The sequence below is a fragment of the Microtus ochrogaster genome, chromosome 16, assembly GCF_000317375.1.
Source record: "Microtus ochrogaster isolate Prairie Vole_2 chromosome 16, MicOch1.0, whole genome shotgun sequence".
Classification (NCBI taxonomy): domain Eukaryota; kingdom Metazoa; phylum Chordata; class Mammalia; order Rodentia; family Cricetidae; genus Microtus; species Microtus ochrogaster.
The window spans coordinates 13,365,355-13,392,237 of NC_022018.1; positions in this window are offsets into that span (position 1 = coordinate 13,365,355).

Sequence of the window (26,883 nt, forward strand, 5' to 3'; positions counted from 1 at the left end):
CAATGAGCTGAGCTCAAACAAGACAAAGCAGGACTTTTGATGAGTTCTCTGATTTATTTTTTTTCTTAAAATTAGAGGTAAGGAAAGCATCCTAAAGTCATGAGTGTCAGGTAAAAATGATCCTAATTCTAGAGCAAAGAAATTTATTCTATTTTCTCTATCATTTCCACCACCTCCAAAACAAACAAAAATAACATAAAAATACTCAGAAGACAGATGGTTCAAGAGAAAATGAGCTACCTGCTGATAGTTTGCTTTTTAAGAAAACTTAAAACTTCTTCCACAAGTCATTTAGTTTAATCTTCAATTCTAAAGAAATTACCATAGTTTTCTTCATAATAATGTACAGCTCACTATGCATTAATGGACCTCCATGCAACTCACATTTTTATTAGCCTGCGATCAGTTACTTATCAGTACAATGGCATCTTCTTCTCTGGTAACCAATCAGAATTGTCAGAGCAAACTTTTAGCATTATATGGATACAAGCAAAGCCCTGTTACACAGTAATAGTGTCTGTGAAATCCAGAAGCAATACTCTTCAGAACACAAACTAGAACAAAATGAATATATACACAGTAAGAAAATTACACTGGCAAGATGGCTCAGTGGATAAAGACACTTGCCAGCAAGCCTGACAAGTCGGATTAGATCCTAAGACACACATGGAAGGAGATAAGCCGCCTTAAAGGTGTGCACTGGCTTCCATACATGTGTTGTAGCACCTATGCACACACACGATAATAAACACAGTTGCATTCAGTTTAGTTTCCAAGTCTGAGTAGATGAGAAAGCTTTGATTCAGTTGGCTAGTCAGTTCAACATAGTGCAGATTTTTCTGCATAGTAATATATAAATGGAACTTGTTATATGTTTTATTTAAATGACATTGTTTCATTTATTTTTATATACTAACCAGTTGCCCCTCCTTTCTTCCCTCCAGTCCCCTCCCCTTTTCCACCTACAGCTGGGGAATATTATTTTAAGGTGTGTTCCTTTTGCTTATGCTGCATCATTTGTTTAACTCTATGAAGCTGTGATTCTTGCCTGTCTAAAACACTTGATGGTCCTAATAAAGAGCTGAATAGCCAATAGCAAGGCAGGAACAATAGGCGGGACTGTCAGGCAGGGAGTATAAATAGAAGAAAAAAACAGAGAAAGAAGAGGCACAAAAAACAAGGAGAGGAGGACATCATCGGCCATCCTTTCAGCTACACATCCAGCCATGGAGAAAGAAGTAAAGGTATACAGAAAAAGAGAAAGATAAAAGCCCAGAGACAAAAAATAGCTGGCAAGAAACAAGCCAAGCTAAGGGTAGGCATTCATAACTAAGAATAAGCCTCTGTGTGTGATTTATTTGGGAGCTGGGTGGTAGGCTTTTAGAGACCCAAGAGTAAAATATCACACAACATTTAACCCCGTTTCCATCCACTCCTCTTCCATCTCCATTCAGAGAGGGACAGGCTTCCCATACACAAAACACGGCACAATTTGAGGCAGCATCTAGTTCTTTCCTTTATGTTGAGGCTGGGCCAGGAAATCCATCGAGGGGAACAGGTTATCAAAAGCCCGCTAAGCGCCAGACAGAGGTCCTGCTCTTGCTGTTAGAAGCCTTACTAAGAGACAAAGCTACACACATGCAGAGCGGCTAGGTTAGTCCCACTCAGGCTGCATGATTGTCCATAAGCTCCTGCGAGCCCAGGTCAGCTGTCTCTGTGGGTCCCCCCATCATGATCCCCTGGCTGGTACAATCCCTCCTCCGTCCCGACCACCCCCCTCCCGCCAAAGTCTCTCAGAGCTCCATGCAGAGCTTGTCTATGGATCTCTGCCTCTGCTTCCATCAGTTATATAATCCTCCACGGAAGGAAACCAGTCATAAATAATGGTCTACTTGATTGTTTTCAGACTGAATACTGTGGTCAAAACTGGCTCTGAAACAGGGCAATGACCTTCATTCACCCCAAAGACCCCGCTTAAACCAGGGACCAAAGAGTGTTTCTGCGATTATCATGAGGCATTCCAATTGTTTTAAGTCATTTAGAGGTACTGCACACCTCCATGCACAGCGAGTCTTTTTGCTAGTGTACCCGCCAAAGGACTTCCCCGCTGAGTGTTTTATATTTTGTGTGTTTGCTTTAATGTTTTAATTTTCATATACACATCCTTAGGCCATTTTATGAAGGGCAGGACTTTTCAAATTCAGTCGATATATTAAATTAATCTTAAAAAGGTCATGTACCAAGTGGTCCTAAATCAAGTCTCTGGGTTCGCTCTGTACACTCAAACCTTTCATTCTGGTTATTTATTATAGGCAACGCAGAAGTCAGATCTGGGCTGTAAATGCGCACCATATGCCAGCTGAACATGCATATGTGCTTAGTGAATTTCTCACAACATGGATCCTGACACACAACCTCTCTAAAGCAGTATTCCAAGTTCCTCCTCCACAAACAATAAAACCCACGACTTACTTATATTGATGAGATATACATTAGATAGAGCATTTCTCTAATTTGGTCCTATTAATTCTAATACAACTGCATTACCTCAGACAATCTGTGCAGTATTGTATAAGAAGATGAAATACATTAACAAGTTAAAAAGAGAGGGCATGGGGGTGACTTTCTTGCCTTATTTGAATCTACCGGAACCCCAAAATCCCAAGGATATTGGCAAATGCATGTAGTCCCAGGGCTAGAGAGGAAGAGACAGGGATCCTCAGAGCACACTACCGTCCAGTCTCACCTAACTGGTGAACTTCTAGGTCACTATGATACTCTTTCAAAGGAGGTGGACAATATACCTCAGGATGACATTGAGGTTGACCATTGGCTTCCACAAGCATATAAATTCATGCACACCACAGGCACAAATAAATGTAAGCAAATACATATACACATGCATGTAAAAAAGAGTGAAAAGTAAAATGACCAGCAATAAGGACTCTACAGCAGTTTCTACTGGATACAGTTTAGCTATCACCTGTGACATTAAATGACCAGCAATAAGGACTCTACAGCAGTTTCTACTGGATCAAGATTAGCTATCGACTGTGACATTAAACTGGTCTCCTTACATTCACACACAATTCTTTATCTTCAACTTCATATATCCAATATAAAAAATAGCAATAAGAATATTTACCTCATAGGTCTTTATAAAGAGAAAAACATGTAAACTATTTATATGTTATTCAAAATATTTCTAATTGCTATTAAAAACGTCTTTAGGAGTTACTACCTAATACTAAACATATTCAGACTGATTTGAGTACTGCACGGGCAGATCATGTGCATAGTTACTACTTTTGTCCTGTTAACTTTAATAACCTGTTTTATTTTATTTTATTTTATTTCATGTATGTCCTGAGATGAGTTTTTTCATCACAAATGTGATTTTATGACTGTCACGTGCAAATAAGTAAGTTATACCCACTGAACTTATGAGATCTTTCTTCACTTCCTTCCTTTAAGGCTAGTGATTCTTTGCTTAAAGTGATATTGATTTTATCTATAATAATATACACAAAGGTATCAATCAAGAGAATAGAAGCTTTTGTGAACACAGGAAAGCTTATGAAATAGCACATTATTACAGACTCCCAGTTATTGGTCCCAATAACAATCCCTAAACTATAAATAGATTATTATGCCTAAGTGACTGTTGCCTAGTTTTCACAGTTGATATTGAAATACTTTTACAACTTCCTTGAGAACCCTTAAGGGACCAATTGAATGTGGGGAATGATACTTAAGTATCTGTTGCTTGGGGGCGGGAGATACTAACCTGGAAGCAGACATCCAGGCATATCCAAACTGTGACCACCCTGTCCCTTCCCCTTTGCCATTCTGACCACAAATAACCAGAAAACATTTCTATTCTATAATTCTATAAATGTGAACTATATCCCAAGATATGTGGGTAAACAGCTACTTATTTTTTCCAGCATTAATTTTTAAAGTTCAACTTTCACTTTTCATGACACTGTCAATTCTTGTGATAGTACTTGGAGCAGAACTCTTAACACCTAGGTTCTTCACCCATAAACATGGGGAACCACCAAGTCATGACTGATTTATATTAGGAACTTATCTCCAATTCAACAGTGTTTAGAGGTGAGCATAATAGAAGGTGTTAGGTCACCAGGACTCTTCTTAAGGCTGATATAAGCCTTATAAACCACGCTTGTGACTGGAGGTTGACAATCTTCTGCCTTCTGCCATGCAAAGAACAGCATTTGTGACTTCTGAACATGCAGGATTCATAGTGTCCTTCTAAAGACAGATCCTGCACTTCATACAGCAGATCACAATGTCCTGACCTCAACTTCAGTCTCCGCAATTAAAAGCTCCAGTAAGTATAGTAGCGTGTGCAGATGAAGACAATCCCCTTGTGATGTGGAATTCCCCTCTGTATGCTGTGAATATCTTTTATTACCATTAGTTAATAAAAAAAACCTGTTTGAGCCAATGGCTTAGCAGATTAAACTTAGGTTGGAAAAGATATATAGAGAAAGTAGACAGGGTCAAAGAGACGTCATGTAGCTGCCTCACTGTAAAATATAAAATAATAGGAATAGGTTAATTTAAGATTTGAGTTAGTTAATAAGAAGTCTAATCTATTGGCCAAGCAGTTATATAGTTATATAGTTTCTGTGCTATTATTCAGGTCTGGGCAGCCGAAAAATGAACAAGCTGCCTCTGCCTACAGAATCTACATCATCTTATGGGAAAGAAAGAAGAAAGAATTTCAGAAAGATTTTACATTTTCTCATAAATATTTTTGTCTCTGTTGTGCGTTTTGTTTAATATATGTATATATAAATAATGTTTAAGTTTTCCACAATGAACAATATATTTTCCTACAGTAATCTTTGAAGTTTCCAGGAAGAAGATGGGTCCCCACAAAAATGACTACACCTGGCTGTTATGACATTATGATACTGATAGTGATACTTTAATATCAGTTTGGGGTACCAGCTGCTCAAAATGATTCCAACTTGGTCAGCTAAAATGGTGCACCGTCTTACAAAAATTATGGCCAAAACTTCAAATAAAAGCTTTAGAAAAACCCTATTGACTACTGAGATACTAGTTGCAATTATACCAGATAGTATTCATGAAACTTAACCATCATTTTAGATTTTCAGGATCCTATAGAAAGAGCATCACCCCCTATGACAGCTGGAAGTAATCCTAGAAGACAATGCTCCCCTCTCCCAACAAAGTTTGTCTTCAGGGTTAGGGACATCAATTAGGGGTTGATTTTAATTGGTATAGGGTTGGGGGTAGGATGAAAATTTTATAGGTTGAGGGATCTCCATTATAAAAAAAAGAAAGGAAAAGAAAAAAAAAGAATATAAATATGCTAAGATAGAAAGGTAGATTATTGAATCTACTTTTAAAAACAACTATTAATTTTAAATGTTTTACATTGGTTTTACTTTTGTATATTGTATACAAATTTTGTATTCTGATGCATATTTGAGATTAATTTTGTTGACACATAACGTACATACATTTCTAATATTGTTCAAGGTATTGTACCTATACAGCTCATTTAACAATATAATACAAATCTCTAGTCCTTGAAAATTATTTATGTCAACTGTTTAGGAAACTGTTGAAAATTATACTTGTCAACATATAATATAAAATATAGGTTAATAGTAAAAAGTTATTCACATTAGGTATGTTTTCAAGGTCAAGTAAAGATATAACTTAGATAAATAGGTCATCTTAAAACACTTCAGAGATCTACAAAATATGGCAATTAAGATGCTTTAATAACCCAGGTTCTTCTTTTTATGATAATGGGACATGTATGCTCCTGTAGCACCAATCTACTTCAGACAAGGTAATGGGCATCAAAGAAACTCCATATGGAGCTAACTTCCTTTGTGGCAAAAGTAAGCCACTGGGAAAGAAAATGCCCCTACCTCAATTGCTGACATTATGTCCTAATTAGAAATTCTTTGGGAAACACAATGCAGGATATACAAAAAAGTGACTGACAAACTGCCCATATAGGCAGAACTGTCTTTGATACTATGGACCTGTAGGCTGAAGATGGATGCCGCCAATGGTACAGAGGAACTCTGAGTGACTGTCAAGGCAGCAAGATGTCTCTGTCAGAGTCTTGCTAGAGAATTGGAAGTTGCTTACAATGCACTTCCTGTTAACTTAAATAATATTATATCCTTCTGGGGTTTTTCAAGCAGTTGAAGAATAGATAGTTATAATTATCATTTTCCTTAGTTATCATAAAAGATAAAATAGATATAAATATTGTAACTCTAATTCTTGCTTGATATCTGTTTTGTATGCAAATATGCAGTTTAAAAATTTTAAATTAATTAAATTAAAATTAAAAATTTAAAGTTAAATTCTTCCTTTTTATTTAGACAGAAAAGCAGAGAAGGTGTGGGATTTCCCTCTGTATGCTGTGAATATGTTTTATTGCCATTGGTTAATAAAGAAACTGTTTGGGTCAATGGCTCAGCAGAATATAGCCAGGCTGGAAGAGATCTAGAAAGAGAGTAGGTGGAGGCAGAGAGACTCCAGTAGCTGCTGAAAGAGACAGACGTGCCAGAACCTTCCAGTAAACCACAAGCCTCATGGTAAAATATAAAATAATAAAAAATGAATAACTTAAGAAATAATAGTTAATAAGAAGACTAAGCTATTGGCCAAACAGTGTTGTAATTAATATAGTTTCTGTGTTATTATTTGGGTCTGAGTGGCCAGGAAACAAGTTTGTATTAATTGGTTATTTTTTTACCCAGTGAAAGGATTAATAAAATCATATCAAAATTATTATATTTTCTTACTAATACTACTAATTTTGCAAAATAATGCTTCACTGTGACGTATCCACACATGCATACTATCTGATTTGTCAGTATTCATTTATTCTGTTATGCTTTTTGTCTAGCACATCTCTCTCATTTTCCCTTCCATGTACCAAACAGTGCCATAGTTCAACCATTGTTCTTTAGAGCCTGGGAGTTTTTGTTTTTTGTTTTGTTTTGTTTTGTTTTGTTTTTTGTTTACTCAATCAGGGGTGTCTAAATCTGAATTGATTTACCGGAATCTTTCCTCATTGGTCACACTTTGCTCTTGAATCTGTGGTTTTGTCTGTAAGAGGCCCCATCATCTTAAAGCCTGCCCATCTCTCCTTCTGGCTGAGTATCGCTAGCATGCATGCATCTGCAACCATGAGCACGATCACAGAGTGACGCTGTAAAAGTCATTGTCATGGGGTACAGGACCAACAGGTATAAGAAGGAACTTCTTCTTAGTAAAAACTTCAAGATTCAACTGTTCAAAATTACTCAGAGGCTTTGGGAGTAGATGTGAGAAGACACTAATACCACATTGTTCAGAATGGAGTATAAATCAGTAAGAGAAATCTATTAACCAGGGTGCATCTGAGAGTTTTAGGTGATAAGACATCTAAATGATCTTATTATAAACTTTTTACATCAAGAGATATTGAAATGTGGTTCTAACAACACATAGACCATAGGGAGGAAATTACTAAGTCCAATTTACAATTCAGTGCCAGCATTAAGAACTCATGTCATTACAAATATGCCATGATGTCTGTTCACAGCAATTTCAGAAGGTGCCCGGAGCTAGAGAGTCCTCAAGTGTGATTTTAGATGTGAATTGGGAGAGAGGGGAAGAGGGCAAATCTATTGTGTATATATATTCTCTTAGGGCAACACTGAAATTTGTCAGAAGCATCTGTGTTTTAAATGGTACAATGGAATGAAAATTGGCAAATCCTCTTTGGAAGTTAATTTTGAAAGTTGAGGATACTATGGTGCTCATATCTAGCAGCTGTCAATTTGCTACCGTCAACTGCAATAAAAATCAGCAAAACCTGAAATCTTCTTCACCAAAGAGACAGCTGTTTCTGAACATAGCAGCTTTGGGGGATGTAGTTACTATTTTTAGCAAAGCATAATCTATTTTTATTTCTTGGAAAACATTCAGAAGTGATTTTTTTTGCTTAACTGAATTTTGATAAAGTAAGCATGAGAAAGTATATAATTCTATTGTGTTTATTCCTCCGTTGTTTTTAAGCTATATTTTTAAACTGGTGGTATTCTGATCTTTGAAGAATCATTTGGCAGCATCTTTAAAAAAAAATGTGTATTTCAACTAGACACCATTGGCATTTGGTGTGTGGAGGTCAGGGGTACAGGAACACACTCTCTGGTAATCAGGACCTACTCCACCATGAAGAATCATTTGTTGTTCATGTCAGCTGTGTCAGGACTGAGCAGCAATGTTCGGTAGGGATTGAGGTGAAAGATTTATACTGTATGAGGGTTTGAATTTATGGACCTTTTCAGCCTATTTTCATCAGTACTGTTCAGGTAGGAAGCCACAGTCAGGCACAAGCTCTGGTGTGTGAACAAAAAACCCCTTTGTATGAAATCACAGCAGGCACACTTGCATTGATGTAATTAAGTTTGTGTCAGCACTTACATAGAATTTGTTTCTATGTATAACATCTTATAACGAGGGCTTGAAAAATGAATCCTTAACTAAAATTGGACAGGTAGTTTCTGTAAGTAGTAATTATTTTCCAATGCACATTCATTAATATTCTACATATACTCCTTACTTTAATCACAAATGAATATTAAAAACATGAAGTAATTTCACATCTACCAATTACCTCAACACTTTCTTAAATTAAAGGTATTTACAAGCAAAAGTATAACAAATAATATTAAATGGAGATTTGTCACTTTGAAAATAATAATTTTAACTCTCTTGGGTAAGAGAAGCAGTCACTTTCAGGTCGAGAATAAGAACCAAGTGTGTACATTTTGTTGAGTGTCACTGTCTCTCCATCACTGAAAAGAACTCTCATCTAACATCAATTTACTTCAAGTATTCATTTAACATGTTAAAATATTTACAGCAAAAATACTTGTCCCATTGAAAATAAAAGACAGATGATTAGGGATTAGGAAAATACAACAATCTGGTTATCTAGCTAAAATGTATCCATTCCAATAAAGTGACCTCTGAAAATAAATCTCTAGGAAGAAATTTAAAGAAGGCACATGATAATGATTTTCCTTTAAACCATGAAAGATTTTCAAACTCTCGGACTTTGAAACCTCTTCTCATGCAGTATTGTCTCTCTTTTGTTAATGTAACAAATGTTGATACACTTCTTACAACATGCCTGATGATAGTGGAGCAGTCTTTCAGTATGAACTCATCCAATTCTGCTAAAGACCCCCTGTATAGGCACACACATACTATCCATTTTACAATAAAACAAACAAACGCATAATGGATCTTCACCCATGATACCTCACCAATATGGCCCAAACAAGACCTGAACAAGGACAGCCCCCACAGACAAATTAAATGAATGGAGGATTCGTGAAGGCCTCGCCCTACATTTGTCTAGTAATAACAAGCAACTAAGTAATGCTAAGGATGGGAGGTTTATTCTTCCCCAGAGATAAACACCTTAATTACTTATCCAATACCAAGTAGTCAGCCCCTAAATAACATACATTCAAACAACACTAAAGGGACTCAGCCAGTTGTATTTATATATTTATATGGTGTGTGTGTCTGTGTGTGTGTGTGTGTGTGTGTAACAATACCAATTAAAATGAAAGAGATCATGAATTTGAGAGGAAGAAAAGGAAGAGGTAACATGGAAGGTGTTAGAGAGAGTAAAGGAAAAAGAAAACATTGTAATTACATGCAAATTTAAAATAATATTTTGAAAAATGTCCAAGGCCTCTCAGTTAGAAATCCTTGAACGACACCCTATGATTCTATGTGGATTTGTTCACTTTTTTAAGTGACACCCCACCTATTATTTATTCCAGTCTTGCCCAGATGTTGCTTACCTTGGAAAGGGCAAAAGTATGCAAGGTTTCAGGTCTGCTCAAAGGGCGTGGGAAAATGGTGGGGACACAAGGATAGTGTGGTCTCACTGGACAGTGTACTCATCAAACTGATATATCTAAAAAAATTCTTAGAATTCAGGGTTCAAATATATCTGTGAATTAAGCACATCTGACCTGTTCCATTCACAATTTCATGCTATGCAAATTAAGTAGCAACTTCTCTTCCTGGGAGTAAAAGTTTAGATCAGAGTTTATAGCCAGGGCTCCAGACTTACTGCTCTTGGATTCTGTTTCTAGAGTTGAATTGCTATGATTAAATGTCTACTGCATATCTTGAATGTTGGATAGAAGCATCTGGTGTTTACATGTCACTGTAGCATGAAAATTGGCTTCACAGACTCATGAAGTTTTCATCTTTGCAGTCACATTGGGTAGTAATTCCATATTACTTCTTAACTGGGACCTCTTCCTCATAAGTAATATGAATGAAGATGTGAAAACCTCCAACTTAAGATGCATAAAAGCAAGTGTACCCTGTTTGTGTTTTTTTTTTCAAAATCAGTTTTCTTATGTATACACAAAACATGGACATAGTTGAGGGTTTGGAGGACTATAAAATCCTAATGAACAATGGGCTACCATATGAACAGCTTCAACCTCCTTCAACTATGGTATAAAGTCTGACACTGAATGATGTTAGATGATGCTGTTTGCTGGGCATAAACATGCTCTCTAATGTTATGATACGAAAAGTCTGAGCTATTATAATGTCTCAATTTTTATACTATTATTAATATATATTTACTATTTTACAAAAATGCTCACTCTTAAACTTTGAATTACATTGCTTTAAAAAAATCTTCATTCCAGTCTTTTCTTCTCCAGAAGAACTTTGGTGGGATCCATTATCCATGAGGTTTTTTTTTTTTTATTATATTGATTACCCTGCTATACTGCCAATCACTTCAATAGTTCTTTGGAGTTTCAAATATTAAAATAGACGTGCAAACATAGCAATTAAATATTAATTTATAAATCTACAAGCTAGAACTATGGCAATAGGTAAAATATATTTAAATAATTTACTTTGTAATAAAATACTACTTTTTAATTTTATGAGTGGTGAAACGACCTGAATCAGTTAAGCAAAATAAAGTTCATGTGGTCAGAGCATTAAAAACATAGCATGAAAACATAACATTAGTTTTTAAAGTATTACCTTTATGCTTCTCATAAATTGCAAGATAATTTTACTTTGCTAGTACCTTGGTGAATAAGTTTGAGTTTCATCTCGGCATTACAAAAGGAACTCCCAAATACTGGGAAATTCCTCAAACAATCCAATGCTGCAGTATATGTAAAAAATATACTTGAAGAAAATGTGTTCAGGGTTCCAAATAAAATGGCTTGTGTTTATTTAGAACCTTCCTCATTGTGGTCCTCTGCCCATGCTGGTCCAGGGCCGCAGAGAGGAACACTTTGTGTTACCAGCCATGGCAGATGAGATTATTATCCTTTAACCTGTAATTCTTTACACTTCTCAAACAGCTTCAATACTGAGAAGCTATTACTTGATTGGGACTCACTAGTTGTTATCTTTACAGTAACAAATTCAAAATATTTTCTTCTTTATCCATCATGCATGCCTTCTCAAAGACTGAAAAGATATAATCAGAGCTTCAGGTACATAGTATTTGAAATGCTCTCAGCAAGGATACATGTTATATAACATAAATTGTCTATCAAGAAGCAAGATCCTTGGAAAATTTAAAAATGGGTCAACTAAATATTCGTGCAATACAGTTTATTTCAAATACACTTAAAATTTATTTCTTGTGCAATTATTGTAATTTTTATATCCATAATTTTTTAAACAAATACTTTCTTTATAAAGCCAAGTCCAATATGGTATCTGACATCTATCAACATTTGATAATGAGTGTTTATAAACTAATCCTGGAAATAAATAGATCTAAAAGATATAAAACTGTGGGCTATAAGTCATAAAATCACTGATGGGGTCTGATTTAAACATCATTCTGAAAGTCAGGGGTCATATATATCTTGAGGAAGAGGTTTTTTAAAATATTTATTTATTATGTATACAATATTCTGCCACTTGTGTATGGCTGCAGGCCAGAAGAGGGCACCAGACCTCATTACAGATGGTTGTGAGCCACCATGTGGTTGCTGGGAATTGAAATCAGGACCTTTGGAAGAGCAGCAATGCTCTTAACCACTGAGCCATCTCTCCAGCCCTTGAAGAGGAGTTTTATCATGTTATCTTCACCATGTGCACACACTGGGAACAAAAGCACAAAAGCACAAAAAAAGACAAAGCACAAAAGTCCGGCCACACCAAGGTAGCATTTGAAGAAAATTGTCATAGTCTCTTTGAAAAACTTTTCTTTCATCTAAAGATTAATGGAGGTTTTCAAATCCTTCACAAAATTGACAGAACATTCTAGTATGCACTTGACATCCAGTATGCAGCTAGCTTTTCTTACTGGTAAAATAAAATTGAAATAAAAGTATTTCTTAGAGAGTATAACTTTATATTTAAAGATGTAGTCAAACAAGTTTGCATAGCATAGTGACAAATGAGCAGTTAAAGAAGCCTTCTAGAAGGAGCCATCTGAAGACTACAAGTGAGTAATAGCTCAGCACTGCAGAAGCAAATGCAGATTTGACAGAATATTAGAACATCACAAAGCGTTGGTATACTCATGTTTCTTTTCATTATGAGGAAACACACATACACACATATATGGGTTTTAATGGGGACGGAAATTTCTCAGACTCCACAAAGTAGAAAGCAGGAGATTGTATTCATGAATTTGGCTCTGTTTGAGCCTGGTCTACTTCATGCTATATTTTTGATACATGGGAGTTCAATAAAAAGTGTTGACTGATATTTGTATTTAAACACACACACAAGAAAAGAAATGTAAAAACATTAATGAGACAGTAATAGATTCGTAGAAAAATGTTAATGTGACAACCAAAAGAAAGCCCTAATCTAAGGCCATTGATCTAAAAATAGGGCATTTTATTTGGGTTACTCAATATCAAAAAATGGAGACAATGGAGTCTACCAATTCTATTCTTTCCAGGACTACGAAATGCCTGAGGAAATTAAAATTGTGAACATTGGAAGGTATTGTTATTTCCAATGTTCACAAGAAGTTTTGTAATTAAATACCATTTCTCTTACAAGAAAGTCAAACTGAATTTAAACAACTTCCATACCTTTTGATTTGCTTGAAGGGAACTGTGTTATAATTCATGAACAAGTTAAAAATGAACAGCAATATTTTGTATGTCTTTCTTGAGTTCATACAAAACTTTCTAAATGTATATGCTGTTATTTCAAAAATAATTTTCTGCAACATATGTGGCATTTAAATTTGAAGGACATAGATAATTCTTATTAAAAAGTTCTTTAAGATAGATTGACAGGAACTCTCAAGTGGTAACTGAAATCTTGTTGGTTGAAACACAGTGCATTTCAAACAAAAATGGCAGAACATTGTTTTCTATTGACTTAACTCTAACGTTGAAGTATAATATTTTCAGGTTTATTCATTCCTTCCATTTTAACTCAAGTTTTATTTTGAAATATGAAATGTAAAAATGTGCCAGAAAGTTCTGAGTGCCTTTCACTCAGCTTGTTAAAATGGAAAACACCCTACATAGCAGCATTAAAAAAACATTGAAATGAGAAAGACAACTGACTTTGATTGAAGGCTCATTGTATTTGGATGGTTTTACACACATCCATTGTGTGTGTGTGTGTGTGTGTGTGTGTGTGTGTGTGTGTATTTCCTGTGTTCCTATGTAACTATATGGGACAAATCAAGTGACACTGAACTGACCACATCACTCTAGGGCTGGATCTGGCCACCTCAACTACTCCAGATCAACTCTTGTTTTCTCTCATAACTAATACTGAGCCAATTTTCCTTTTTTCTATGATTCTGTATTTCAAGAATGTCTTTTAAATGGAGTCAGATTTACACGGCTTCACATGAGCTGAGTTTTTTCACTCAATTTCTCATGAGCTGCATCTCTGTTAGTGCAGCCATCAATAGTCACTCCTGTTATTGTTACATATCATTGCACAGCTTGACTTGATTATGGCATAACATTTAGAAAAAAAAATGCTAGCTTCTTTTTTCAAACACACATTACTACAAAATAAAAACATTTACTAAAATGCAGTATCTGAAAGTACACTGAACCAATTAATTGTCTGTGTGCTACATAAAGATATTCTGAAATACACAGATCTTTTTATAGCATTTGAGTATTTTATCTAAAAAATGAATAATTTCTGACTTATGAACTGTAATGCTTCCTATGGAGCTGCTTACTTTTTAGTTAGAAACATGTAGACCAGAAGGCTTTATCACTATTTCCCTCTTTTCTCCATTATTCAATTTATCCACATGTCAGATTAGGTTAGGTTATTCAAGATAATACGAAATATTATAGAAAATATTTAGTTCCTCTGTAGTTATTTTGATATTTTCTTTGAAGGTTGAAATGTTACAGACAGAAAAATAGCTTTGCTGTGATTATACAAGTTTTTCAGGCACATTCAGAAAATAATTTGCTCAAACAAATTAATGAGCAGCCAAATGACTATTATGTAGTAATTTAGACAAACAATAAAATTGAAGAATGTAATGACACAGGAATAGATTCCAAAGTTATTTAGCAGTAGTTGACAAACATATTTACAAGAGAAATTTCACAATAAAATTTTGCTTTTGTAAAATAACATATAAAATTACATACACATAAAAACTGGAAGATTATATACTTACAGTCTAACAAAGAGCAAAATGTCATAATTGACTTTCTGGCCAATTATTTATCATATTTTCTTAAGGTACTTTACTAGCCATCTCTGATTTTCAAGATTGTTTTATACAGAAGAACATTATTTTTCTTTCAGGCCAGGTCAGTATTCTTATACAGTACTGTTATTCCTCTTTTCTTAATCATTGTTCTTGTTTTGATTTCCTACCATATTTATCTTATTCATTTTTTTAAAAGTAGCTTGACTTTGAAACTCTTTCAGTAGCCACACAAGCCAAGAGCAGGAAATATCACCACAAATTTTAAAAAGAAATGCTTTACATCAAAGGCAACTATTACAAAAGGCTTCAAGGTCTCAGCTCCTGCAAAGGTATCAAATTCGGTGTTTAGAGAGCAAGTGGAGACTACAAGCACAAGCGTGTTATCTCTGTTGCATTACTTAATCACTTTTTTCTCTAAGGTCAGCAAAGCCACTGTGCTCATCTTAATTATTTTTCTGCTCTCTTGTTTTAGTATAACTTTTAGGAAATTTTATAAACCGTGTTTTTAGATTACTAACATAGTTCTTGCCATTAGGTCGACTCTGGGCAGGCCTATAATTCCCAACCCAATCCTCTCCCGTTTGTACTGGCAACATATGAAGACTGTTAGATCAGTTTCCCTGCTGTTACTGCTCTAAGTAAAGCTTGGAAATTATGTTGGCAATAATTCTTAATTTTCTTTTGAATTAAAACTTAACTTTCACATATTAAGCACTAGTATTTGTGTTCAAAAATATTCATTAAAGAATCTTTCAACTAAAATTAGGTACTCATAAAATAATAGGGTCAATTACTGGTGTAATTATTTTCTCTTAATATTTCACAACCATTATCATTCTGTGACCACAAGTATGTTTCAAGGACACATTCCCTTCTAAATTTGACAAAAATAAAACAAAACAAGTTGTATCATGGAAACTAGTTGCATCTACCACATCTATAAAGCAAAGAAGGTACTACATTATTGATAATTGTAAAACCAATAACAGAATTGATAATGGGTCCTAGGTAATCTAGTAAGCGCATTTTCTATTTTGTTTAACTCTTGCTTTCTTTTGTGCTTTTTTTTAAAGACATGCTCTTGCTACATAGTCCAACCTGGCATTAAGTCCAAGGTCTTCCAGCTTCAATCAGCTGAGTGTTGGGACTGTAAGAATGTACCACTGCATCTACTTATGACCGATATAATTCCTTTTAACTTAATGATTACACTGAGTTATAACATGCAGTACCCAGTCAACCTAGTCTACTATAGATCATACACTGGTGGAGAAGAAAACTGTATCTTGCACTGGATTAGTCTGGTTGAATGGTTCTTATACATTTATCACAGAATATACTTCTTTTATTTTTGAAAATAGATTCTTCTCTCAAACAATACATCCCAAACACAGTTCCCGTCTCTCCACTTCTCCTAGCCTTCTCCCCCACCAGCTCCCCACTCACAGTATGAACATTTTATTTTCATTTTAGAAACAGGGACAGTTTATCTTGAAAGGGAAAACACTCTAAACCTAGGAGTGAACTGGAGAGCTAACAAAAGGGCTCTCAAAGCCAGAATGTGGACGTCTATAGGAGTAATAATCGCTCAGCTGTGCCCAGTGTTCCCAGGCTTGCAAACATCTGTCCCTACACTGATGATACACAGCTTATCTAGATAGTTTTTGGACTTCACTGCTTTTCCAGAAGTGAATATAAACCTTCAGTTATGTATAGAGCTCTTTGGAGTCTTAACCCTCTTCACTAGATTATGAGTACCCCTAGAGGCTTACTGTAAAAACACATAACAATGATGTCTACTTCTCTTATGCCATACTGCACCTACACATCACTTTGTAAACTTTAAGAATTGTCTGACTTTTTCATTTCTCATTCTCTTACTTCTCCCTAATACCAGAAACACAATTCATCTGTGAAGAGTATTCTAACAATAGGGCACTTCTTTGTGAAGAGGCTCCTCAGACATCAGAGGAGCAAGGATGGATCTCATTGCTGCTCGATAACACTGGATAAGTTACTAAATTATCTCTATTGTGTTTAACTCATCTGAAACTTAATGTTATGACTTACATGTAAAGATATTTATAGGACATCTTAAGAATTAAAAATGAATCAGAACTTCATTTGTTGATGACCGTCCATGGACTGGCCCGGTTTGGAAAGATTTATAGAAGCTATTGTTTTGTTCTATTTTGTTTAACACAAACGGTAACTTTAAATGTGTGTACACTTACTAAAAGGAGCTTTATGTGATGGTGTGAAAGGTATACACCTGCACTGTAGGATCAATCAGAGACCATCTTTGAGGAACAGAAGTGTAATCAAATTAATTAATCTGCAGATGAGTGGTTTCTGTGCCCATCTAGTGTTACTGAATGATCATGGAAGGCTTTCACCTGGCCAGCTCAACCCTTAAATATATCCAGAGTCGAATATTGCCTAGAAGATTACTGGAATCATTCATATTTTGTATTGTTATACATAAAAAGGGGATATAAAATGAATACCAAGTACACTCCTGATAGACTCCTTATATCATGGCAGGGATCAGAGCTCAAAACCTCACATTCACAGACACAGTCTTAAAGGACTTTATGTAATCAGTTGGTCCCTGCTTTCCTATTGCACTATGTAGGATTTTTAGCTGTTTATAATATTACAAATAGCAGAGTCAAAAAGGCAGTCTCCTGATAAGTGTGCCTTTGTTCCTCTTCCAAAGGAGCTATGTTCACCTCCTAGGCCCCACATTAGACTGTTCAAGACCGTATATAACTCTAGCTTCAATGGATCGAAGCCCTACTTCTGGGTACAGGTACCCACATACATGTGGTATACACTCGCACATGTATACACATATATGCAGAGATAAAACATAAATGAAAAAAGTGACAAAATTTAGCAGTTGTTTGTGTTTTTTTAATTTTAATATCTGTTGCTTTATGATAGGTTATTGGGCTATTTATTGTTTACTTTCAAAACATCACCACCTCCATCAATAGATGTGGTCTTTTTTGGATAGTGAGAGGTAAAAGCCTATTTGAAGTATCTCTAAGTTCTTTACACCAGAAGAGGTCTCACAACAGTAGCTTCCTCCATCATCATTACCTTTAATTCTTATTCTTCTCTGTCTGCCTCATCCACTTGGCTGCGTAACTGTTCTAATCTCATATGACCTGGGATATTGAAAACCGCTAACTGTGCCCAGGCAAACATTTTTATAGGAAATATATTACTAATACTTGAAACTTTTAGAAAAATTAACAATATTAATCCTTGAAAATTTTAGTGTAGTATCAGTACAGGTGCTTGCCACCAAGCCTAACAACCTAAGTTCAATTCCCGGTACTTATATGGTGGAAGGAAAGAACCGATTCCCACAAGTTATATTCTGCTCTCTGATACGGGATTCCCCTCTGTATGCTGTGAATACCATTGGTTAATAAAGAAACTGTCTTGGGCATGTACAGAGCCCAAGAATAGAGAGAGGTAGACAGAGAAAACTAAACTGAAAGCTGGGCAAAAGAAGGCAGAGTCAGTAAAAATCCATGTGGCCCCACCGGAGACAGACGCTGGAACATTACTGGGTAAGCCACAGCCATGTGGAAGTACACAGATTAATGGAGATGGACTAGTTTAGGATATAAGAGTTAGCCAGAAATACACTTAAGCTATTGGCCAAACAGTATTCCAAATAATATAGTTTCTATTTGTTTATTGAGGGACAGGGTGGGCAGAAACCTTCTACAACAGACCTCCACCCACTAATGATGGCATGTAGGATCCCACACGTATACATACATGCACACAAATAGTAAATGTGATCACTTTGTCTTAGATAGAGACATTTGTTATGATTTGGCATTAATTGCACAGGTATTTTCTGACTATATCTGTGCTTCTGATGGTCATACTCTGAGTTCATTCAAGTCATTCAAAGTTCCTCAGCTTAAATATGCGTTAGGATGCTCTTGCTTCATCTTCTTGACACACTGCTCTTAATTAGAGCTCCAGAGGAACCCTGTAAATGCTATGAAATGTAATACAGCAAGGGCATGTATTAAATCAACCTTTGATTGCCATTTAATGTGTTCAAATATTATAAGCATGTATGTCAAATGATTTTCCATGGTTCCTATTAGCCACTCACTATCCTAAGGCAAAAAGAATAAAAATACCCTTACCAGTGTGACCAATGTAGATGTGAGGTGAGACAGACAACATTGAGCGGGATGCAGACAGAGTTGCATATGCACATTTCATATATACAAAGTAGTTCTCTATTCCCCTAGATGATGGAAATATTTAAAATTGTGTCCTACTTTTAAATGTTTTGGAATTATTACAGTAACATGCAAAGAGGTTCCCAGGACATTATCTTTTAGGAAATATTACTGTGTGGTGCACATGATTTCAAAGAAAGACTCTTGCAAGTGAAATGCAGTTTTTGTTTTCTGAAAAGCACAAAGGTTTAAATACCATTGTGCTCCACTTTGTCTCCTGAAAAAGAATTGAAATATATTTGACAATGTTCTGGCAACCAGAGAGCATAAGACTCATCTTTTCCTGCCAATCAAGATATCAATTATAGAAGGGGTACAATATAAAATTTATTGCTTTGGGTCTTGCACATGATAGACAATCATTTAACACTGAATGTATCCTCAGCCTTCTTTAAATAAATTTTTAATTGCACATGCAAGGCGCAGCGTGGTATTTCAGTATGTGCATGCAATGTATAGCATTTGACATTTCTCCATGCTTGGAATAATCAAACTCCTCACCATGGCTGTTCGAAACACATTACACAGATTATTACAAGCTCTTCTTTGTATCCAGCCATACAGAGTACTGGCTAGCCTCTCTTTCTTTAAATGCTCTTTTAAGACTTAATTTCCCATTTTAAAAGAAAAAAAAATTGGCTAGTCTCTAAAGAAGTTGCTAGAACAAAACTTTTATGAGGCAGAGTCATCCTTTAAATTATCTGAAATGAAGAATGCTTTTTGATGTCTATGTAGAACAGATTATAGTAATGTAAATTTCTCCTTCTCATACTGTTATTCATTCGTTCTGAAGTTCTGCTTATAAAACCTTCACTTTTTAATATTAAAGATCTCACATTTTATCCTGAATGACTTCTTTTTTTGAAGATGACCTCACTGGAAAGTAGGAGCTTCTTGTCCCTTGCATATTTTCTCCATCTAAGACAGACACCAACTGAGCTACTTCTCTATTCCAAGCACTATTCTCTCCTGAGATTTTCATCAATAAATAAAGAGACATGCTGCTATCACAGCTGCTTGACACCAACAAAACCCCTCATTAGCTTGTGGACTCTAACATGAGAAAATGAAGACATTTAAATGCCTTGTTGAAAGGCAAGGCCTGAAACTACACTTTGAATTTTAGCATTCTAAGTTTTTTTTTTTAAAGATTCAATTCAACTACATTTGAGAAAAATCAAGTTTTCTCAAAGGAATGAGCACAGATTCATACCCTCTTTGTTACTAATACCCTCTTTCTTACTGTTTTGTAGCTTCTGTTTTGAAATATCTACTACATAGCAGGTACTATGAAAACATAAAACACACATGCATGCATGCACGTGTGCATGGGCGCCACTATGGGTGGATAACATTACAGAGCCAAATCATTTTCTTATTGTGTGTGTGTGTGTGTGTGTGTGTGTGTGTGTGTGTTTAGCTTAGCATATCATAGTTTTTGTCCACCTACATCAGAACTTTCAAGGCAGTGTCTATTCTATGACATTACTGCTCATGTCAGTTCTATCCTACCCTTGCCACTAGCCATCTGCAATACATAGACTCTGAAATCTGTGAGCCTTCAGCCAAGCTTTGAGAAACTTCTATCACCAACTAGCATTCTAAATGCCTCAGACTCAGGATATACATTTATTTTGAAAAGTTCCAAAGAATAGAGAGTCCGGAAGCTGGCATATTCACTCATGTAAGCTCCTTGGATTGTAGGAAAATAAAACACATAAGGCAGAGTATTCCGTCCCTCTGCCCTCTGCTGCAGCACATCCCTTTACCATCATCTGTCTTCTAAAAGCCTCTTCGCTATCTTTCTAGGCCTGATCATAACTTCTAGTTGCCCTCACCTCTTGATGTCCATGATGTAATAGAAAAAAAACAATTCTTTAAAAGTAACTATGGCTTCTAAAGGCAACTCAATGTCTAAATTCTCCATGTACAGATTCTTAACCAGTCTGCAGCTGAGGATGACCCTGAGTCTCTGGTCATCCCGGTTGCATATCTTGAGTACTGAGTTGAGAGATGAATACCACCGTGCCTGGTTAATTCAGGATTTGGAATCAAGAAGTCTACCAACAGAGCTACACTCTTTTATCAACCCCCGCTTCCGTCTAGTTCGTTTTGATACATAGCTTAAATTAAAACTATCACTCTGGGAGCTGTAAATACCAGAGAATTAATATTTTACCTCTGGTTATCATTAAAACAATTAAAATATTTTTTTAAATAACTCTAATTTACCCTTTAGTATGATTCATGTTAAAGTATTTCCTTCATAGGATATCTTGCAACTAAATATTTATTGATTTCATGTGCTTTGGAAATTATTCTGAAAAACTTGCTTTTGATTGGTTGTCAGTATTTACAATTTCAGATGACAGGAACATAACCACAGAAGGAAGGTTTCCTTTTGTTCCCAGCATCACTGGGGAATGCAACATGGCTCACACTTCCTCCTATCTGCCTAGGAACAGCATGGCTGGCTGCTGCACCATCGGACCAAAGTCAGTAGTGGCAGAATTGCAGTTCCAATTGAATGGAACAATCATTCCTTTCTATGCTACTCTGGAAACAGTTCACAGATCTTCCATTAGCACTTGTCACCAGAAGCTCCATTTGTCACAGAAATATAATGAAAGAATTTTATTTCTCATTATCTCAATGATATAAAATAAAAATCCCTTCTAGTTAAGATACGTTTGGAAAGATTAGAATCTAAAGGTTCATATAACTATCACTGGCTCCAGATTTTATTATAATGACTTTAATCTAGGATGTCTGCAAAGATATTTTTTTTGTAAAACTGGTATTTTGGAAGTCATATTTTGAATCCATACTGCCTCCAATTTAGTGAGTTATTAGAGAAATATATTCTTCATAGAACCTATCTCCCAATCTAACTTGAATCAAAGTGCTAAAGGATTAGATAGAAAATTACATTAATGCAAGGAGGTGAACATGTGCACAAGTAATGTCTCACTTTCCTCTCTCTGTCTCTCTCTCTGTCTCTGTCTCTGTCTCTCTCTCTCTCTCTCTCTCTCTCTCTCTCTCTCTCTCACACACACACACACACACACACACACACACACACACACATTCACTCACTCACCCACTCACTCACACACACAACGATGTGGGAGATATTACCAAGTGAATAATGAGTATATTAACGTCTTTATTTAAATTTCCTGGTCCAAGCCAACTTCTTAATGTAATTTTGATGAAGGATCAATTCTTTCCAAGAGTGATGAGAGAGCATGCAATCATATTTTTATTATTTAAGATGGCACTTTGAGGCTGGGCGGTAGCGGCGCACGCTTTTAATCCCAGCACTCGGGAGGCAGAGGCAGGTGGATCTCTGTGAGTTCGAGGCCAGCCTGGTCTACAAAGAGCTAGTTCCAGGACAGGCTCCAAAACCACAGAGAAACCCTGTCTCAAAGAACCGAAAAAATAAGAAAAATAAGATAGCACTTTGAGCTACAGATACAAGATGTTCCACTCCTCTTTTCCTGATAAAGAGACATCTTACCTCCTTTGAGAGCGTATTAAATGCATTTTGTTCTGTCTCTTTGGTCAATCTCATAAAAACAAAGGTATAAAATTCACCCTAGAAAATCAGATGTTGTAACTCCAGAAATTTTATTAGTGATTTATGGACAAATATGTCCCTCATACTTGCAGCTTGCTAATGTGATTCATAATGCCTGCAAAAAAGACAGACAAGGGTGCACTCCACTGCAAGGCAGTGACTGTAGTGTCGGACTCAGCTAGCAATCCCTTCATTTTTCATTTTTCTTACTCCATAATTTACTAATGGCCATCTAGTTATTACCCATTTTTCTAAGTATTTTTACTAAGCAATGGAAATCAATGAACACTATCTTTTGGAAAGTTTCTGCAATCATAACAGTCCATAAATGGATAGTTTAGTATCTACTTCCTGTTAAGACTTATTTCTGGGGAATCCATTTGTACCCCTAACTTTAGTTATCATACCTTCTTTGAAAAACCTGAGCATTGCTGGAATAATTTTAGCTACTGTTGATAGTTTTTATTAATCTTTCTCATCCATTTTCTATTGTGAAATATAATCTTCTAAGTTAATAACATCTATTAAAATGTGTTTTCAACTGAAAGGAAATTCTATGTTTCCTCCTCACTTCAGCCCTTCCTACTCCCATGCACTAAACCCCTCTCATTGTTAAATTTCTAACAAAAAGACAGAGCATCAGCAGAAAAACAGGAGAGAGAGAAAACAATTGTGTGTCTATCAGAATGTTTCTAACACTAATATGAAGTGATCTGTGTTTACACAGGAATTCTAAAACAATGATCACATTTACTGCATGGAGGGAAAGAACCAGATTCTCATAGGCATAATCATTCTAAAAATCTCACAGCATTTTTTCTTTCATCAGTTAATTTAATTATAAAACATTCAAAATATTATAGCATATTATTATTTGGTTTCCTCCAGGCCATTTCTGCAAGAACCCAGATATAATGTAGGAAATAGAATTTGGTACAATGAACTATAGGTTTCAAGAATAATAACAACTTTAGAACACTTAATCTGCAGTCATCCCCAAGTGTTTCCCAGAGAACCAAGAAACCTGTGTCTTGTTACTAGTTCTTTCCTTTTCTTGTCCCCCCACACACTGTTTTCTTTCATCATATAAGTTCATATTAAATAAGATAAATTGTCTAATAAATGATGACATAACAAATCCTTAATCTTTGGCCTTTCTCTTATTGCTAATCTCACAATTACTACAGTCAATATTTCATAACTTCTCAGATATGACTGTGTAAGTAAGATATAGTATACTAGGTAAAAATCAGTGAGTAATAATGATTTGCTTCAGACCCTGTCAAGGCACTCTGGTAAACATAATATGAAGAGACAAAAAAGTATGCTTACTGACACAAAGAAAAAATGGAATGAACACACAAAAAAATCTAATCACATGCCACTACCATGACTCTTGATCTTGGCTATCCAATATAATACCATGCAGAACTCCAATGTACCCTGATACTGAGACCCCAATCTCAACCTAATAAACTAGATAATAACACGATCAACGATATCTAAAATTAGAGGCAGAGATAAAATGATATTGTTGGGATTCAGAGATAGTTTCATTTACACGTAACTATTACATCTAGTATCCTAACAGGCAATGATTTCGCATGGTTTACATTATATTAAATTGCACAATAATGCATCACTACTGATATAAACTTAATCACAGATCTTTGCCTGCATATGTTACAACTCTGAGTTCATAGACCACATTTCAAGTCTACTTATGCTGAATAATATACTCTCACAAAATAAAGCAGCTTAAAACAGTAATATCTGTGGGCTAAAGTACTTGTTTACCAAGCATGAGAACTTGAGTTAAATACCCACAACCCATATAAATAAACTAGGTATGGCAAAATGCTTGCAATCTCAGGGCTGGGGAGGCAGATACAGGTGAATCTAGGCTGGTTAGCCAGTGAGCCTGGAGTACTTACAAAGTTCCAGGCCAGTGAGAGACCCTGTCTCAAAACTGCAAGATGAATAGTACCCTGAGAATGTCGTTAAAAGGTGACTTCTGGCCCTCATGCACATAAACAAATACATTCACCCACACACATGGGCTCTCATGTGAATGTACATGCATACACACACATGCACACACACACAAGACATTCAAAGAGTGTGTGTACATTCTCTTCACTATTTGATGGAACACTGATTCATTGGTGCTTAATTGAGCAATTCTGGCTAAGGGTCCCATGGAAATGAAGCGAGGATTTTGACCATGACTGTCAATAGTTAGATAAAGCCTTGAGTATGGTCGGAGGATTTGCTTTCTCAAAGGACAGTCATGCCCTATTCTTAGTGCAATGGCTTTGTCCTTTAGGCAATAACCCTCTACTTATAATATTGAAATACCAGCATGTTTCCTCATTTATTAATTATTCATCTAAAACATCATTTCAGAAAAACTGCAAGTCCTTTTGCTTTTTGTTTTTCAGGCTTGATGATATCATAAATTAAAAGGAAAAACACATATGCACTTCCTAAACTATCGTCCTCCCAGGAATATAACAGACAGCACACAAAGACTATATATAATAAAGGATGGGTGATTATCATGAATGGATCCTTTAATAAGAATTTTTTAAAAAGTGAGCATTAAACTCAGTCAATGTGATAACTTGTTTTTGAAAGATAAGAGTAACTAAAGACCGTTTTGACTCAAGATTCATTCCTGGGATACCAGAGCTTCTGCTATTTTATGTCCTATCACATTAAGTAATTTGTCTTTCTAGGCAACTTTATTAAAAGGGAAACTTAAAGATGAATACAAGAAAATACTTTTGAAAAAGTAAAAAACTATATAATAATAGATAGATAACATCAAATATTATGGGAACAGACCAAAGAACCTAAAAACCTTGAAAACCTTAATAATGAACCTAAATGCAACATGTTAGCATGTACAAAAGGACAAGAATGTGTTAAAAATCCACAAAGCATAAAATCTGGGGGAAATTGATCATAACATTTGTTTTGTTTGTCTTAGATTTTCTGAAACTCCCTATATCACTCAACAGTCTGAGAAAAGGTGCATTAGAAAAAGTACACAGTGGAAAGAACAGTGGCTAGAAGATTAAAAATAACTGGATGTCAATGGGCAAAGACACTCAAGGTCACAGAGAGGGCAGCTCATAAAATGGCAAGAAGGATCCTTGAAGCCATGGAGGGTGTGATGGGCAGCAGAATCCTGCAAGACCTGCAAAACCAAGGTCACAGTGCAGGGAAGAGCCAAAAGACCCATTGTTAGGTCTTGTGACAACTGAATAAAAGTCATAATTGAGTTCTTGGGGTCAAAGATGGAAAACCTGGTGTCTCTAGACTGGAATCAAAGAGGAGTGAGCAGCCATTTTCCTCCAGTTTTACAAAGGGAACAACAGCAAGCTAAATTGGTTGAACTTTTCTTAACAATCCAGTGAAGAAAATGTAAAGACTTCCAACTAACAATCACCCAAGCTTTACAGCTCATGGTGATTCCGTCCTGTTATGGAAGGCACCATCTGTTACCACAGAACTGCACATTTTGTATCAGGGTCCATGTTGGAAGAATTTGAGTAATTTAAAACCAGTCAGGATCTCACAATTGCATTTCACCATTAACCAAAATTCTTCATACTTCATTTCCAAGAGCTTCCTCTGTCTTTTTAGGTGTCTGACTCAAATCGCATTCACAAGCATTGTCTTTATGTTGTACAAACCCTATTTCTTAGTTTGAAAAAAATTAAGAATGCTTTAGTTTGTAGATGAAAAATAATCCTTATGCCCCATGTGTGTTACAGGAAGACATGGTCTATGAAAAGAAATAGCTAAGGAAATCAATATATTTTCCATCGTCATCTTAATTTTCTTTTCCATCTTTACATTAGAGCTGAATGTAATTCAGAGGCATCACCATTATTTTTTCTTAATCTTAGCAACAGTGATTATAAAAGTTTTCCAGGAAAAAAAATTGAATTCCTAAGAACTTGGTTAAAAAAATGTTAAAGCTAACACTGCATGAAATACCCTAGAAAGTGTGTTTTCACATATAAAAATGTCTTGCTGTAGAGTATGTAGCTTTTTCATGAAAAAAAAAATCACTGGAGTAATTCCCATCCCACAGATTCATGACAATCAGTCTTTAACTTCATGTTCATGAGAACTACTAGAACACAAAATACCAATGCCACAAAGCTCATTTCTAACAGCAGTATGCAATATTTGAGAGATGTTCATTGATTCAAAAACATAGTGTTTGTGTGTGTGTGTGTGTGTGTGTG